The sequence below is a fragment of the Amblyraja radiata genome, chromosome 7 (assembly GCF_010909765.2).
Source record: "Amblyraja radiata isolate CabotCenter1 chromosome 7, sAmbRad1.1.pri, whole genome shotgun sequence".
Taxonomy (NCBI): Eukaryota; Metazoa; Chordata; class Chondrichthyes; order Rajiformes; family Rajidae; genus Amblyraja; species Amblyraja radiata.
In genome coordinates, this window is record NC_045962.1 from 66,435,932 (window position 1) to 66,451,831 (window position 15,900).

A 15,900-nucleotide genomic window follows, 5' to 3' on the forward strand; every position below is an offset into this window, starting at 1 on the left:
CCAAAATTTTTCTGACAGATCCTCCATCCTCCACCTTTATTCAACTTTGTTTCACATCCACTTCCTGACTCTCACCAATTACACCCTTGTTACTGCCGAATGGATTATCCATTTCTTGATTTTTACACTTAAAGTTCCAATCTAAAGTTCATACCCAGAATTCATCATGACATGCCCTTCCTTAATGTTGTTATCTTCACTGCAATACTCTGAGGATTTTTATCTTCCTCTATCTGAGCAAATGTGCTTTGCAACATCCACTCACTTACAGCAGGCAATGATCATCTGTGCCTTGACTTACTGAACCTCTCTCTTATATTACTCAAGTGCTTGGAAAAAATCATCCCTTAAATGTAACAGTACAAAATCTATAGGCTTGTAGCTCTACAAAATTTATAGTTAAGTTGGAGCTTTGTACTTTATCTCTGAAATCCATTCCATTGCAGTCATGTACATATTGAATGCTACCAAAAGATAATTAATTCTGTGACATAGTCGTTTTACCTCATTCCCTTTGACTAAGCTTTTCGCCACTCATTGAAAACTTCCTGCTTTAGCTCTATCAGACTTGCACGCCTGTGAAATGTTTTGCCACCCTTAAGGGGCTGTCCCACTTGAGCAACCTAATCTGCGAGTTTAGAAGAGTGTCTTGGACCTTCAAACCTGCAGCCTGGTGAAAAAATTTACGTGAGTAAAATTAGTCCGGCATGGGTCTTTTTAACTCGTAGTGCAGTGGAGTGGGGTCGCTATGTAGTTATAGGCAGTCGAGGGCAGCCGTAGGCAATCTCCTTCGCTGACCGGGCATTTTGATTGGCTCATTGCAGTTTTCAGGACCAAGGAAGATCTACCCGTAGGTAAAATGACCGCTAAACGTTATTAAACTTCTTCTCCCCCCCTTCTCCCCGCACTTCCCTCCCCTTCTCTCCCCTTCTATCCCCTTTTCCCTCCATTCTCGCCCCTTCTCGCCCCTTCTCTCCCATTCCCTCCCCTTCTCTCTCCTTTTCTCTCCTTTTCTCTCCTTTTCTCTCCTTTTCTCTCCTTTTCTCTCCTTTTCTCTCCTTTTCTCTCCTTTTCTCTCCTCTCCCCTTCTCTCCCCTTCTCTCTCCTCCCCCCCCCCCACTCCGCGCTCTCTAAAGGACTTACCATAATGTGCAGCCGTTGTACCTTCTTCTTCATCGCGGGTGTGAATTTCAGACACGCTCCCCCGCTTTCCCTGGCCCCTGCCTTTGCGATGTGTTTGTGTGTGCGGTCGGTCGATCCAGCTCGTGGTTTCCACGTGGACAGTCGATCCAGCTCGAGGCTTTCCAGGCGAGTGCCCTCGAGCTTGAAGGTCGAAGACGCTCTCATTGACTCGCGGATTAGGTCGCCCAAGTGGGATAGCCCTTTATAAATATGATTCTGCTTTATTAATGTGTTCCAAACCACAAAGGTTGCCTGGAATTCTTTTGTGGGCCCCTTTAATTTGCACTGCCAGGTACAAACTGCCTATTCTTACTACAGCAGACTTGAAGGGGGTAGTGGAAATCACACTACTCCCACTATGTCAGAGTGCCTGAAACTGTGAGCCAAAAGGTAAATTACATGTTCTCCTACCTGTCATGAGAAGTAGGTTTGTCCACTGTTGTATTTGCTAAATTAATAGTACATTGGATATTTACATAGAACTCCACCTAGAAAATTTAGTTTAGTATAGTTTATTGTCACGGGTATATGACACAATGAAAAGCTTTTGCTGCATGCTATCCAGTGAGCGGTAAGACAATCCATGTTGACTATTGAGCCATTTATAGTGCACAGTCATACATGATAAGGGAATAACGTTTAGTGCAATGTAAAGCCAGTAAAGTCTGATCAATGACAGTCCGAGGATCACCAATGAGGTCAACACTGCTCTCTGGTTGAGGTAACATGATTCAGTTGCCTGAAATTTGGTTTAACTGATGTCCATGAGCATGAAGTTCAGAGGTGGCGATCAGTGCACACAATGGAGATAGAAACATAGAAACATAGAAAATAGGTGCAGGAGTAGGCCATTCGGCACTTCGAGCCTGCACCACCATTCGATATGATCATGGCTGATCATCCAACTCAGTATCCTGTACCTGCCTTCTCTCTATACCCCCTGATCCCTTTAGCCACAAGGGCCACATCTATCTCCCTCTTAAATATAGCCAATGAACTGGCCTCAACTACCTTCTGTGGCAGAGAATTCCCCAGATTCACCACTCTCTGTGTAAAAAATGATTTTCTCATCTCGGTCCTAAATGACATCCCTCTTATCCTTAAACTGTGACCCCTAGTTCTGGACTTCCCAAAACATCGGGAATAATCTTCCTGCATCTAGCCTGTCCAACCCCTTAAGAATTTTGTACATTTCTATAAGATCCCCCCTCAATCTTCTGAATTCTAGCGTGTACAAGCCGAGTCTATCCAGTCTTTCTTCATATGAAAGTCCTGCCATCCCAGGAATCAGTCTGGTGAACCTTCTCTGTACTCCCTCTATGGCAAGAATGTCTTTCCTCAGATTGGGAGACCAAAACTGTACGCAATACTCCAGGTGTGGTCTCACCTAGACCCTGTACAACTGCAGTAGAACCTCCCTGCTCTTATACTCAAGATCTGTCAAACAGATGTATTACCATAGGTACACAAAAAAGCTGGAGAAACTCAGCGGGTGCAGCAGCATCTATTGAGCGAAGGAAATAAGTGACGTTTCGGGCCGAAACCCTTCTTCAGACACATGTATTACCATGTCTATTTATTAGCTACTCCATTAATTGTATTATTAGCAGGATCTGGTATCCAGATGTTTTCAATTCCTATGGTTGCAAACAAAATCATTGCAGATACTGTAAATGTGCTGCTGGCTTTTGTTTCACAACCTGCTGGGTAAATGTTATCCAATTTCTTTCAATATGCTTTAACACTGTGCTCCTACTGATCCTTTACTGATGATCTTTCTCTTAGCTTGATGGTGTAATTCATGGCAACAGCATTGAATTCATGCTGTGCTTCTTACTCTCATGAAAATGGCTCAAAGTGTTCCATTAAGGAGAAAAGAGTATTAAGTAATGCATTGAGAGATACAATAATATATAATACAATACCATTTATTTGTCATTTGAACCTCACATGAGGTTTAAACAAAATTTGGTTTCTGCAGCCATACAAGAAAGGAACCAAGACACACACCAACACAATTTACATAAACATCCATCACAGTGAATCTCCTCCTCACTGTGATGGAATGCAAAGTCTTGTCTCTCCCCTGCTCTCCATTCTTCTCCCGATGTCAGAGTCAAGGCCCCCGGCGGGCGCTAGCAAGTCCGCGGCCATTTAAAGCCACGCCGGGCGATGTAAGACCCTGCTCCGGGTCTTGATGTTGGAGCCCCCGGTGGGCGCTAGCAAGTCCGCGGCAATTTAAAGCAACGCCGGGCGATGTAAGGCCTTGCTTCAGGTCACTCTCAACCCTGCAATTCGGGCGGGAGAAGTCGCCGTTGCCGGTGCCCCGCAAAGCAGTCTCCCAGCAGGGACCCGCGGGCTCCCGGTGTCACCATCCACCGGAGTCGGGTTGCAGCCGCGCGCCACCGCAGCTCTCCAAGCTCTGAAGCTGGCCAGCTCCACGATGGTAAGTCCGCAGCTCCGCAGCTACGCAAGCTCCGTAACTTGAGCCTCCAGGTCGTTCCGGTTGAAGGCCGCTCCACGGTGCTAGGCCCCAACGACAATGGAGACCCGACAGGGAAAAGGTCGGGTCTCCGTGCAGGGAAGAGATTTAAACGTTTCCCCCACCCACCCCCCACCCCCCACACATACACATTTAAAAGCCCACTACAAACTATACCCTCAATGGGACAAAAAAAAACAAAAAATAATTTTTAAAAAAACCAGACAGACTGCAGAGGCCGCTGCGACATTGGTCGCGCCGCCCAATAGCATTGCTCCTCGTAGCCATATGTTTTATTTTCATTTGTGTATATCAGTGATACTAACACCGCTTACTAGGGTATATCAGGAATTTTACTGTATATCAGAATATGTACAAGAGCAAATTCAGGCAAAACATAAAAACAAAGGACAAAGCAGTAACCATCTCTCCAAATGAAAAAGCAATGGCAACGGAAGGGGGAAATCATTTATCCTGGGAAAAACTGCAGAGTGGTCCGGATGAATAGTGCCTTTTGCTCAGTCCCTGTGAAGTTATTAAAAGAAAATATCAAGCAGGGTGTAACGCCTTTCCTGCATTGTTGCCAAAGCTGAATGCATACATAGGGAGACTATTGCAAGCTGTTCTGACAATGCAAAGCAAAGATTATAGAGGAGGATCTTTGATGCAAAGTGAGCAGAATCTTAGAGGAGGATCTTTGATGCAAAGGGAGCAGAATCTTAGAGGAGGATCTTTGATGCAAAGTGAGCAGAATCTTACAGGAGGATCTTTGATGCAAAGTGAGCAGAATCTTAGAGGAGGATCTTTGATGCAAAGTGAGCAGAATCTTAGAGAAGGATCTTTGATGCAAAGGGAGCAGAATCTTACAGGAGGATCTTTGATGCAAAGTGAGCAGAATCTTAGAGGAGTATCTTTGATGCAAAGTGAGCAGAATCTTAGAGGAGGATCTTTGATGCAAAGTGAGCAGAATCTTAGAGGAGGATCTTTGATGCAAAGTGAGCAGAATCTTAGAGGAGGATCTTTGATGCAAAGTGAGCAGAATCTTAGAGGAGGATCTTTGATGCAAAGTGAGCAGAATCTTAGAGGAGGATCTTTGATGCAAAGTGAGCAGAATCTTACAGGAGGATCTTTGATGCAAAGTGAGCAGAATCTTACAGAAATTGACTACTATTAACAATAACAAAAAAAGATCAGAAATGTAGCCAGATGTCTTGCATCTATGTTTCTGTGACCATGAGGAATCGGCCAAACTAAAGCTACTCTGCTGAATACAATGCCGCTCATTTACTGCCTAAAAAGGAAGTTTGTTTTCTTAGGTATTGGTGGATCTAGATTGTTGTTACACATCAGAGTCTTTTGAAAAAAAAACTGAAACCACATCTAAAACTGGCAATAATGAATGACAAACTTTATGGGTCTTGGTTGTGCCAGAGATTGTTCTGCATCTCAGCTTTTCATAGAACCAAATGTTTTAACATTTAAAGAAAGAAAACCATATCAATACTGTGGCCTCTCTTCTTGCAATTGGCTGCCAAAAGTCCCAACAACATTATTATTTTGTCTGCATCTCAAATCACAGAGCTGAACAGCTTTCAAAGGGAACATATTCGTGCAGCAGCAGATGAAATCCTCCCACAGAGCAAGAAATGGCGCAAATAAAATTCTGAAATTAACATACTCAGCAAGTACACCTGGGTTTCGGGATGCTGTAATAACTCATACATCGTGGGTCATTGATTCTGCAGTGTTCTTCAGGATGTGCTTGATACTGGCTGCTGGATGAAAGAAACCATGTTTTTTTTGTTATTGGTTGTCATTTCTAGCATTATCAATCTGGGAATGCATTTTAGAAAAGGTTTCATTTTCCTGTGCTGTGTCATATGTTATTGGATTAAATAGGGCAACATGCAGTGCAGCCTTATTGTGTTGGAATTGTAATGTTCACTCATCAAATCTGTGTACCTGCCTCATTATAAGATCTAAGGGATTATAGGTACATAAAATGACAAGGATCTAGGTTAATGGGTGACCATATCAAGGTCCTGCAATTATTTAATAGTAACCTTAAATTAATTGTGTGGCTAACTTGCTACACTGAAGAACAACCAAGGTTGGTGTTAAATTGTTCATTGTGGCGACATTGAATCATGGAATCGCAGAAGCCTATTACATCTCACCCATGCCAACTGTGATACCTGACCACAAATCATATTTGCTTTTACATACTTCCTATCAAAGAACAGATCCAAATGTCTTCTGTAATTTCATCTGCCTCCAATTGGGAGCTTATTCGAAACATTCACCATTCTCTAAACAAATCCCTCAGATTACCTTTAAATTTCTCCCCTCTCACCTTAACTTTGTGCCACCTGGTTCTGTACTCATTTTTTCCTTGGGAAAAGGACTCTGACTATCTGTCCAATCTATTTAGCTCAGCCTCCTATGTTGAAGTGAGAATAAACCCAGTCTAACAAATCACACCTTATAACGACAGCTCTCCATTCCTGGTGAATCTCTTCAGCATTCTCTCGATTGTCACCACATATTTAATGTAATGTCCTGACCGCACAGAACTGTCCACTGACCAGACATAATATTCTTAAGTGAGGTTTAACCAATGTCTTGTATAACTGAAACGTGATGCCTCAACTCTTATACTCAATGCCTTGGCTTGTGAAGGCAAGAATACCAAAAACCTTTTCCACTATCCTAATGAGCTGTGTCACCAATTTGAGAATTGTATGGATCTGCACCCCAAGTTCTGTGTCACAAAGAGAAGACCTTCACGTCAGCTTGCTTTCCCACTTAAAACATAGTAAAATTATTTCCCATCCTCAAGCCTTAGGTTTTTCCATTTTAACCATATGAACACAGGCTAACAGCTACATACCATCAATTTTAGACGAACGACTGTCTGGCTGACAGGGAATCAAGTCTGAAGAATTCCAATTACCTTAGTCACGATTTCTGTACATCAGGCAGCTTTGATACTCACTCCAACCTACACTACTATCCGTTCCCAGACAAATACTTCCCACTCTCCTGGTCTCGGTTCTCACCACATGTAACTGATTAGCCCTCTTTCAATATGCTCAGCTCACCAATGTAAAGTGAACTATTCTCTCTGGATGGAAACTGAAATATAAGCCAAAAATGCAGAAGCTTATTATCATTTTCCATTCAATAGGAATACCTTCCCAGTTAAAATTCCTCAGTGGGTCGATAAATGAACCCACTGTGTAATGAAATATGCAGGCAAAGAGTAATCCCAGGATAAACTCATGCTGTGAACTGTTATCTGATCTTCATTATGGATTGAGAAAGGATAATAAATTTGGTCTTTGCTTTTCCAGGGGGGTTGTAAACACCAGGAGGTGTGAAAAAGACCCCTTGCAAACAGCAGCTACAGCTATGCTGTATAAATACAGAGACCTGACTGAGTTGTCATGGTGCTTGGATTAAATACTTGTGGCTGTCATTCCTGATAAATGTAGAACAGTCATTTGAATGAGGTTGTCAGTGTGTCAGTGTCATGTTGTGAAATCTTTGTCTCCATCAGTTAAGTTAACTGTTTTGCTTCAGTTTGCTTTTGGAGTTGTGTAAAATTTAAAGTATTATAATTGGATTGTGTACAAAAAAAATCCACTCTGCACTGGACCACTTGGACAGTAAGAGCCATCGCCAGGCTATTTGTTGATTGGTGGTGAATCTGTGGAATTCTTTGCCACAGAAGGCTGTGGAGTCAAAGTCAGTAGATATGTCTAAGGCAGAGATAGATAGATTCTTGATTAGTATGGCTGTCATTGGGGAGAAGCTAGGATAATTGGGTTAGGAGGGAGAGATAGATCAGACATAATTGAATGGCGGAGTAGACTTGATGGGCCAAATGACCTAATTCTACTATCACTTATGATCTTATGATTTTATGATTACAGCTCAGAGTTCAATCCCTCCATCATCCCCTCCAAACTTCTTTCTGCTCATCCCAATGTAACTGGATCCTCACCTTTCTCATTTGCAAACTACAATCAAACTACAATCAATATGAATTGGCAACAACTGTTCCTCTTCAATAACTTCCAATGCAGGCGCTTAGTCTCCTGCTCTGCTATCTCTATACCTATGACTGCGTAATCATACACAGATACACTTTAAATTTTAGACTACACGTGGTTTGGATTTATGACGTATTTTAGGGTGTGCTTGGAGCTAAGTTTCTTGCGCAGAAGCTTAGTTTTTAGTTTAATTTTGGACCAGCATGAGGAAGGCATATCCTTTGACCATGCAAAGTGTAACGGAGACACGAGGAGGTTTCTAACCTTTAAAGCGATATGCTGGAGTTTAAAGATTGTAGTGTACTAGTCGGAAGAAGGTTGGATGTATACCTTTCATCAACAATAAATAATCTATTAATCAAAAGACTGTTATGAAGATTTATCTGTGAAGAAGCTCTGAAGATCTCTGACGGAAAGCTCACATGCGTATAACGACATTCCCCTTAATCATCTAGTCCACTTAGTGGCTAGAGGGAGTAATCTCTTGAACGATATAATATCTGCGGCTACACCACGAACCTGTCTTCATCAACAGGATAGGGGTGGAGAGAGTCAACAGCTTCAAATTCCTATGCGGCATATCTCTGAAGATCTGTATTCAGCCCAGAACATCGATGCAATCACAAGGAAATCCCATCAAATGCCTCTACTTCCTTAGAGGATTGAGGAGATGTTATGTTGATGAATTCTCTGTGTATAGCTCCGAGAACGATTTTTCTGCAGGAACTGAACAGCCTGAGAAAGTTTGACACTGACAGGCAGGAAAAAACGGCATTTTAATCCCGCCGCCCCCCCGCCCCCCTCAAAGGCGCCAAAGTCGCGCACACGACCAGTGGCAAAACTGCAGCGCCGCTGAAGGTAGGTATTGTAACATCGCTACACATGTTCGCAGGTGGTTGCCGGCGAGTTACCTTCATGGTCGTGAGGAGGTCCCACATTCTGGGAACTAGTCACGGCCTCATTATGGTCACCGCAAATATTTCAACATGTTGAAAAATTAGCGGCGACCAGAATGAAGCTGCCAAGGAGACTAGCGAAAAGTCTTGTGCCGTTGGTGGGTCGCCAGGAGGTTCTAGTGGGTTGCCAGGAGGTTGCAGGTTCTTGTTGGCTCTCGTAGGTTGTAGCCAGTGCTGACCGGTGAATTTCCTTGGCTCATTGGGGGGAAAAAACGTAAGCAGTAGTTTTCAGAACCAAGGATAACCGAGCTTCACACCCGTGTATCTCTGGCTCCTTAAAAGTTGTCTCCACTCCTTCTCCCCCCTCTTTTAATGAAGTTACCGTACACTGTGCTTTAGCCATCTTAATTACAGCGCCAACCTTCCTGTTCATCGCGAAGTGTGTCTGTATCACCTTGGCTTTGCACCATGTGAATTTCACTCAGACACGCTCCCCCCACTTGCCCTGTCCCCCGCCTGCATAGTGGGCTGGTGAAGGAAGCGATGTGTGTGTGTGTGTTCCGCTCTGATATTCGCCGTTCCAGTTGCCGGCTTTTCAGGTGACTAAGTGGGACAGGCCCATGAGGCTTTTTCAGGAACTGAAAAGGCAACATGAATATTGTGAGCAATTTTGGAGCCCAAATCTGAGAAAGGATGTGCTGGTTTTGGAAGGTACACAAAAATGCTGGAGAAACTCAGCGGGTGCAGCAGCATCAATGGAGTGAAGGAGATAGGCAATGGTTCGGGCTGAAACCCTTGCTGGTTTTGGAGAGGGGCCAGAAGGTGTTTACAAATACGAACCTGGGGATGATTGGGTTGACATATGAAGAGTGTTTTAAAGGGCCTGTCCCACTATGGTGAACTAATTTGTGAGTTTAGAAGAGTTTGCACTCGCCACAAACTCGCAGCATGGTCGACACGTGGTCCTAGGAGGTCATTGTAACTTTCCTTCATGCTCGAGAGAAGTTCCCGCATACTCACGGCCTCAGTTTGGTCGAGGAAAATATTTTAGCATGCTGAAACATTTTTTGCGAGTAAAAATTGGTCGGCATGGTTCTTTTGAACTCATAGTGCAGTGGAGTGGGGTCGCCATGTAGTTATAGGCAGTCGAGGTAGCCGTAGACAATCTCCTTTGCTGACCGGGCATTTTAATTGTCTTATTGGAGTTTTCAGAACCAAGGAAAACCGACCGGTAATGTTAAATGCCCGCTAAACTTTATTAAAAGTTGTCTGGCTTCTTAAAAGTGTCTCCACTCCTTCTCCCCACCCTTCTCTCCCCTTCTCCCCCCTTCTTTCTCCTTCTCTCGCCTTCTCTCGCCTTCTCTCCTCCCCCCCCCCCCTAAAGGACTTACCGTACACTGTGCCAGCCATCTTTTACCTTCCTGTTCATCGCGGGGGTGAATTTTAGACAGTGCTCCCCCGCTTGCCCTGGCTCCCGCCTTTGCGATGTGTGTGTGTGTGTGTGCTGATGATCGATCCAGCTCGCGGTTTCATTGCTGACGGTCGATCCAGCCGAGTTTTTTCAGGCGAGTGCCCTCGAACTTGAAGGTCGAAGACAGTTGCTGAAAAGTCGCGTAAGTGGGATAGGCCCTTAAGGCCCTGGGCCAGTACTCGCTGGAGCTTAGAGGGATGAGGGGGTATCTTTTTGAAACATACCAGATAATGAAAGGCCTAGATTGAGTGGATGTGGTAAGGATGTTTCCAGTAATGGTAGAGTCTAGAACCAGAAGGGCACAGCCTGAGAATAAAAGGACGTACCTTCAGAATGAAATAGAGGAGAAATCTCTTTAGCCAGAGGGTGGTGAATCTGTGGAATTCATTGCCACAGACGGCTGTGGAGACCAAGTCATTGGGTATTTTTAAAACAGAGATTGATAAAATATTTATTAGTAAGGGTTCAAAGGTTACAGGGAGAGTGGGTGAGGATAGGGTTGAGAGGGGAAATTAGATCAGCCATGATTGAATGGTGGAGCAGACTTTATAGGTTAAATGGCCTAATTCTGCTACTATATCTTATGGATCATGGTTGAATAAGGGTGGAATTTTCCAGGTTAGGTCTGGCGTCCTGCTTCTCTTGTTTTTCCTTGGTTTCACTTCCCGCTTTACCCTTCCCCCAGTGACCGAGCACCCCCATCCCCATCCAGGACGGCAAATAAAATAACCTACTATCTATGTGACTCACTTTCAACACTATTTCCATGACGCATCATCTTGCCTTGTTATTGCACTCAATTTATCTTGCGAATAGTCATTGAGGAGGCTTTCTCAACCAGAAGAGTAAAACCCTTGAGAAATCAGATCAGCTGCTTGTCATTTCTCACTGACAAACTTTGCCGTCCAAAGTCACAATGGCCATTAGCATGTTTTGGAATTTCTTGTGAAATATCAAACTTTTTGTCAGTATTGCATCCAAAATGTATCACATTCTACTGCTCATTGTTTCATGAACTTTGTCTGGCTTTATTGTACTGAAACAATTTCTATCTATCTTTTGTCCTTCATTTGCTGTTTCTAATAGATTAAAATATAATAATCTGACCATTCTGACTTGGAGAAGAAAGATGGAACCTTACCACAACCAACAAGATTTATAGCGTTTGTTCTAATGTAGGGAAGTATGAGTAAAATGATTATGGCAGTATTTTCAACAGAATCAGTATAATTGATGTACATAGAAAAAATTGAAGTTTGTGACATATCATTGCAACTGTAAAAACCCTCTTAATGATATTGATTTCACTGCAATATCGATTCAACTGACATGATGATTTATAATTGAAGAAAACAAGAAAGCATGAATAAGCCAGCATTTTTAAATGTCCAGACCACATACATTTGTGTTACCTTGTCGTTTGTAGTGTGCAGTTTCTAACTATTGGCTTCCATCCTCACATCATTTCTGATGGAAATGTTTAATACTTATTATCCTTCATCACTTCATCAATTTTCAATGCTAAAAATAGAGGCACTTTTAATTTGATGTGTTGCGCATGAATGTAACCAAACCAGCCTCCAAGAAGATGTAAAATAACAAATAGGAAAAACATTTCAAATGCATAAACACATTTGAATGTTCTTGTGCATCTTAGTCTCAGTATTGTTGCTTTGATGGAACAGTGTTGAAAAGATAGTTAAAGCAAACATAGCATGCATTTACGCTAATAAAATGGTTTAGGATTGAGAAACAGAACATGATGATCCGTGAAGAATAAAATATTATTTGCAAAGTATGTGTTGAAACAGAATTAGATATAACATTTCCAGAAGATGAAAGCCAGGGCACTAATTGAAACTCTAGTATTACATTTGAAACTAACCGTTAGCCTGGGACAGGGCAATGCATTAATTCTACTGGGAACCTACTAACAAAGTATGGTCCATGAAAGAGGTTAATATATCGAATACACTGATACGGGATAAAAATAATAAAGTAGGAACTGAAATAATCAAAAGATTATGTTCCTGATTTAAGCAACACTTATGACAGAATGCCAGACAATTAGTCTGAGGATGCCAATTAAGGAATATCTCCATGTGGTTGCACTAATCGTTATAATAGTTGTTGTATTTATGGTTATATCTATCATTAACATGTATACTGTTTTATGTTGCTTACTCTGTGAGCTGCAATGCAAGCATGAATTTCATTTTGCCCTGGTGTATATGACAATAAACTAATCTGAATGTGAGTAAACTATATTGGTTCTGGTAAACTGCACCTGCAAAAGAAGAAACAGCTAGTAATCAATAAAACATGAGGTGTGTTTTCCAAGGACCATGGACAAGATAGCTCAAGAAATTTGTAGTTGGCATGTAAAATCAAAGAGGAAAAGGTATATAAATTGATGAAGCAAAGAGAGGGTAACCACAGACAGAAAGAAGTGATCCCACAGCAACAGGACACAGCAGGGAGAAAAGAGACTTGGATGGTGATACTCTGATATTTTTAGGATCAGTTTGTGCTTGCTATCTCTGTTGCATATTGCTTCTATGTACCAGTGACAACCTAGTTAAAAATTCCATTCTGCCTTTGGCCATTTTCCCCCTATTTTGGCACTCCCTTAGCATGGAAGATGATTTGCTTCTATTACAGTTATATTTGTTGTGAAATGGCTAATGAGGCCAGTGTAGCATTTGCAATCTCTTCCACAGAAGGGGCAGGGGATGGCAGATGGGAAGGGTGGGAGGCTTAGATAGAGTGGATGAGGAGAGAATGTTTACACTGGTGGGAGGGTCTAGAACCAGAGGTCATAGCCTCAGAATTAAAGGACATTCCTTTAGGAAGGAGATGAGGAGGAATTTCTTCAGTCAGAGGGTGGTGAATCTGTGGAATTCTTCACCCCAGAAGGCTGTGGAGGATGTCAATTGATATTTTTAAGACAGAGATAGATAGATTCTTGATTAGTATGGGTGTCAAGGATTATGGGGAGAAGGTACGAGAATGGGGTTGGGAGGGAGAGATAGATCAGTCATGATTGAATGGCGTAGACTTGATGGGCCGAATGGCCTAATTCTGCTCCTCTCACTTATGTCCTTATGAGCTTATGGATGGGGAGATGGGTAGGTAGTGAGTTGGTGTGCCTCTTCTGTCACACGCTCTGGGCTTGCGTGTGCTCTTCTGCATGGCCTTGAGGTTCACAATGCCACCTTGAATGATTTCTCACTGTGTACCCTAGTGTAAGGATACTTGCTACTTTTGAGAGCACAATCAAGCTGGATGTGAATGCAAGAGACATGTTTGTAAATGCACACACGACACAAGAATTGGTGGTGTGGGTTGTGAAGTGAGTAATCTTCAGCTACAGACCAACATTGGTCAGTTGGTAAAATGGGTAGAAACAAAGCAAATGGAATTAGTGGGGTGTTTTATATTGGGAGGGATTATTAAGGCTATGATGTACATAACACACACATCAACACAAGGAAGCAATGAGGGAAATGTAGTCTTATGTACAGGGATAAGGATCCCTGTTAGCAGCAGCACAGATAGATAAGGTGATTAAAAAGGGACATGGGACACTTGGTTTAATTAGTGAGGACATAGCAAAAATGAGCTGGGAATTTATGATACAAATAAATAATACATTTGTAAGTCCACAACTGCAGTAGTATACAATACTGGACAATACAGCTCATCTCCTCCACAACACAACGGTTAACCCGAGGAGTACCTTCAGCAACAGACTAGTTCCACCAAGATGCAGTACAGAACGCCACTGGAGATCCTTTTTCCCTGTGGCTATCAAACTGTACAACTCACCCCCCCCCCCCCCCCCCACCTTCTGTCATGGGGTAGACTGACTGACTCCCCTCCCCTCCTAGTTACAGATCTACCAGAGCAGAGAGGGATTCAGGTCTGTTGCTGTTGGGATAGTTCACCATGGTCCTGACAATCCAGGTCCTGAACTTCACATTATGGAATAAAAGTTGCCTGTGTGTGGCTTCTTTTAACATGTAGCGGCAGTTTTACACCAGCTACCACATGGAATTCAACAGTGGAGAGGTTGACGTATGGAGGCATGGTAAAAATGTGACAAGAGTTGGGGCTGGGGTCAGACCTAGACTCTGAGGAGGGCATAGGAGGAGAGGGAGGCTCTGGGTTGGTACTATAAAGGAAAGCTGGGAGTTCAGAGTGGAGAGAGGTTTGAGGGGTGATTGGGGAGTGGAGGGTAGGAGTAGTGGCATGGTTAGCAAAGGGGGGAAGGGTGGCCAGGGGAGCAGTAGGACCCAAGGGGAAGCTGTTGGAGACGGCAGCATCGATGTTCCCAGCGTGGAAATGGCCGAAGGGGGTGAGCACGGCACAGTCCGTGGCCCTAGCTCAACAGGCAGCCCGTTTGCAGGAAAGGACCTGCAAAGTTGGTGGACCCGGCTTGCAGACAACTTTAGATGCGGTCAGAGCAGACGGCATTGGTGGCCTTGGCCTATCTGTTAATGTTTGTGGTCAGAACTGATAAAGAGTGAAAGAAATTCATAAGATCATAAGAGATAGGAGTAGAATTAGGCCATTTGGCCCATCGTCTACTCGCTATTCAATCATGGCTGATCTATCTCTCCTTCCTATCCCCACGTTAATTCACATAGCAGACGTGTGAGAGGATAATGGGTGGAACAAAGGTAATTTAATAATTGAATTGTTTAACAAGAGATGTGCAATTTGCTCCACCTTGTCCAGGCAGACCTTGATGCATGTTAAACTAATCCCATTTGCCTGCATTGGGCCAATCTCCCTCAGCAACTTCCCTTACCAAGTATCTATCCAAATGTATTTTAAATGTGTAGGCACACCTCATTTACAAGTGCCAGACCTGTGTATAGCCCAATCATGGGAGACCCCTTCCACCCATGCAAAGGACTGTTCCAGCTGCTACGGTCAGGCAAACGCCTCCGTTGCCATGCTGTGAGAACGGAGAGGTTGAGAAGGAGTTTCTTCCCAGAGGCCATTCGGACTGTAAACTCCTATCTCACCAGGGATTAACTTTACTGAACGTTTTTCCTTCCAATATTTAATATGTAAAAGAATATGTGTGTGTTTATGATCGTGTTTATAGTTTGTTTGGTTGTTTGTTTGTTTGTCTTTTTGCACAAAGTCCGCGAGCATTGCCACTTTCATTTCACTGCACATCTCGTATGTGTATGTGACGAATAAACTTGACTTGACTTGACTTGCCATTGTTGATTTCAGCGACTAGCAAGGTAGATTTGTCAGTGGATGCAGAGCTGCAGGGATCTCCTGCCATGTTGAAACACAGTTCACAGTCACATTTACAGACTTGCGAATTGTTTGGGTTATGAACATTTCTCTGGTAGGATAAGATAAGTTCAAGCTTTCCTTTTCTATGTAATTGATTGAAGGATACAGCAGAATCGATTGAAAGATACAGCATACATATGAGCCCTTCATCCCACCTCAAATTCTACTGAGGTCTCCAAGAGAGTATTTGTTTCTCTAGAAAATTAGTACTTTTATATCACCCAGCTTCCGCCTCCACTGGATTGACTCAAAGGTCATGACAAGTTACCTTTCCATGTTACATAGAAACATAGAAAATAGGTGCACGAGTAGGCCATCGGCCCTTACAACCGCCATTCAATATGATCATGGCTGATCATCCAAAATCAGTACCCTATTCCTGCTTTCTCCCCATATCCCTTGATTCCATTAACCCTAAGAGCTATAACCAACTCTCTTGATAACATCCAGTGAATTGCCCACCACTGCCTTCTGAGGCAGAGAATTCCACAGATT

General features: G+C 43.1%; 1 protein-coding gene across 5 annotated transcripts in view; it reads left to right on the forward strand.

Annotated features, from left to right (window-relative positions):
* The window catches only part of kynu (kynureninase), a 253,690-nt gene that overhangs the window by 78,831 nt on the left and 158,959 nt on the right, over nucleotides 1-15,900 (forward strand). The window lies entirely within an intron of this gene.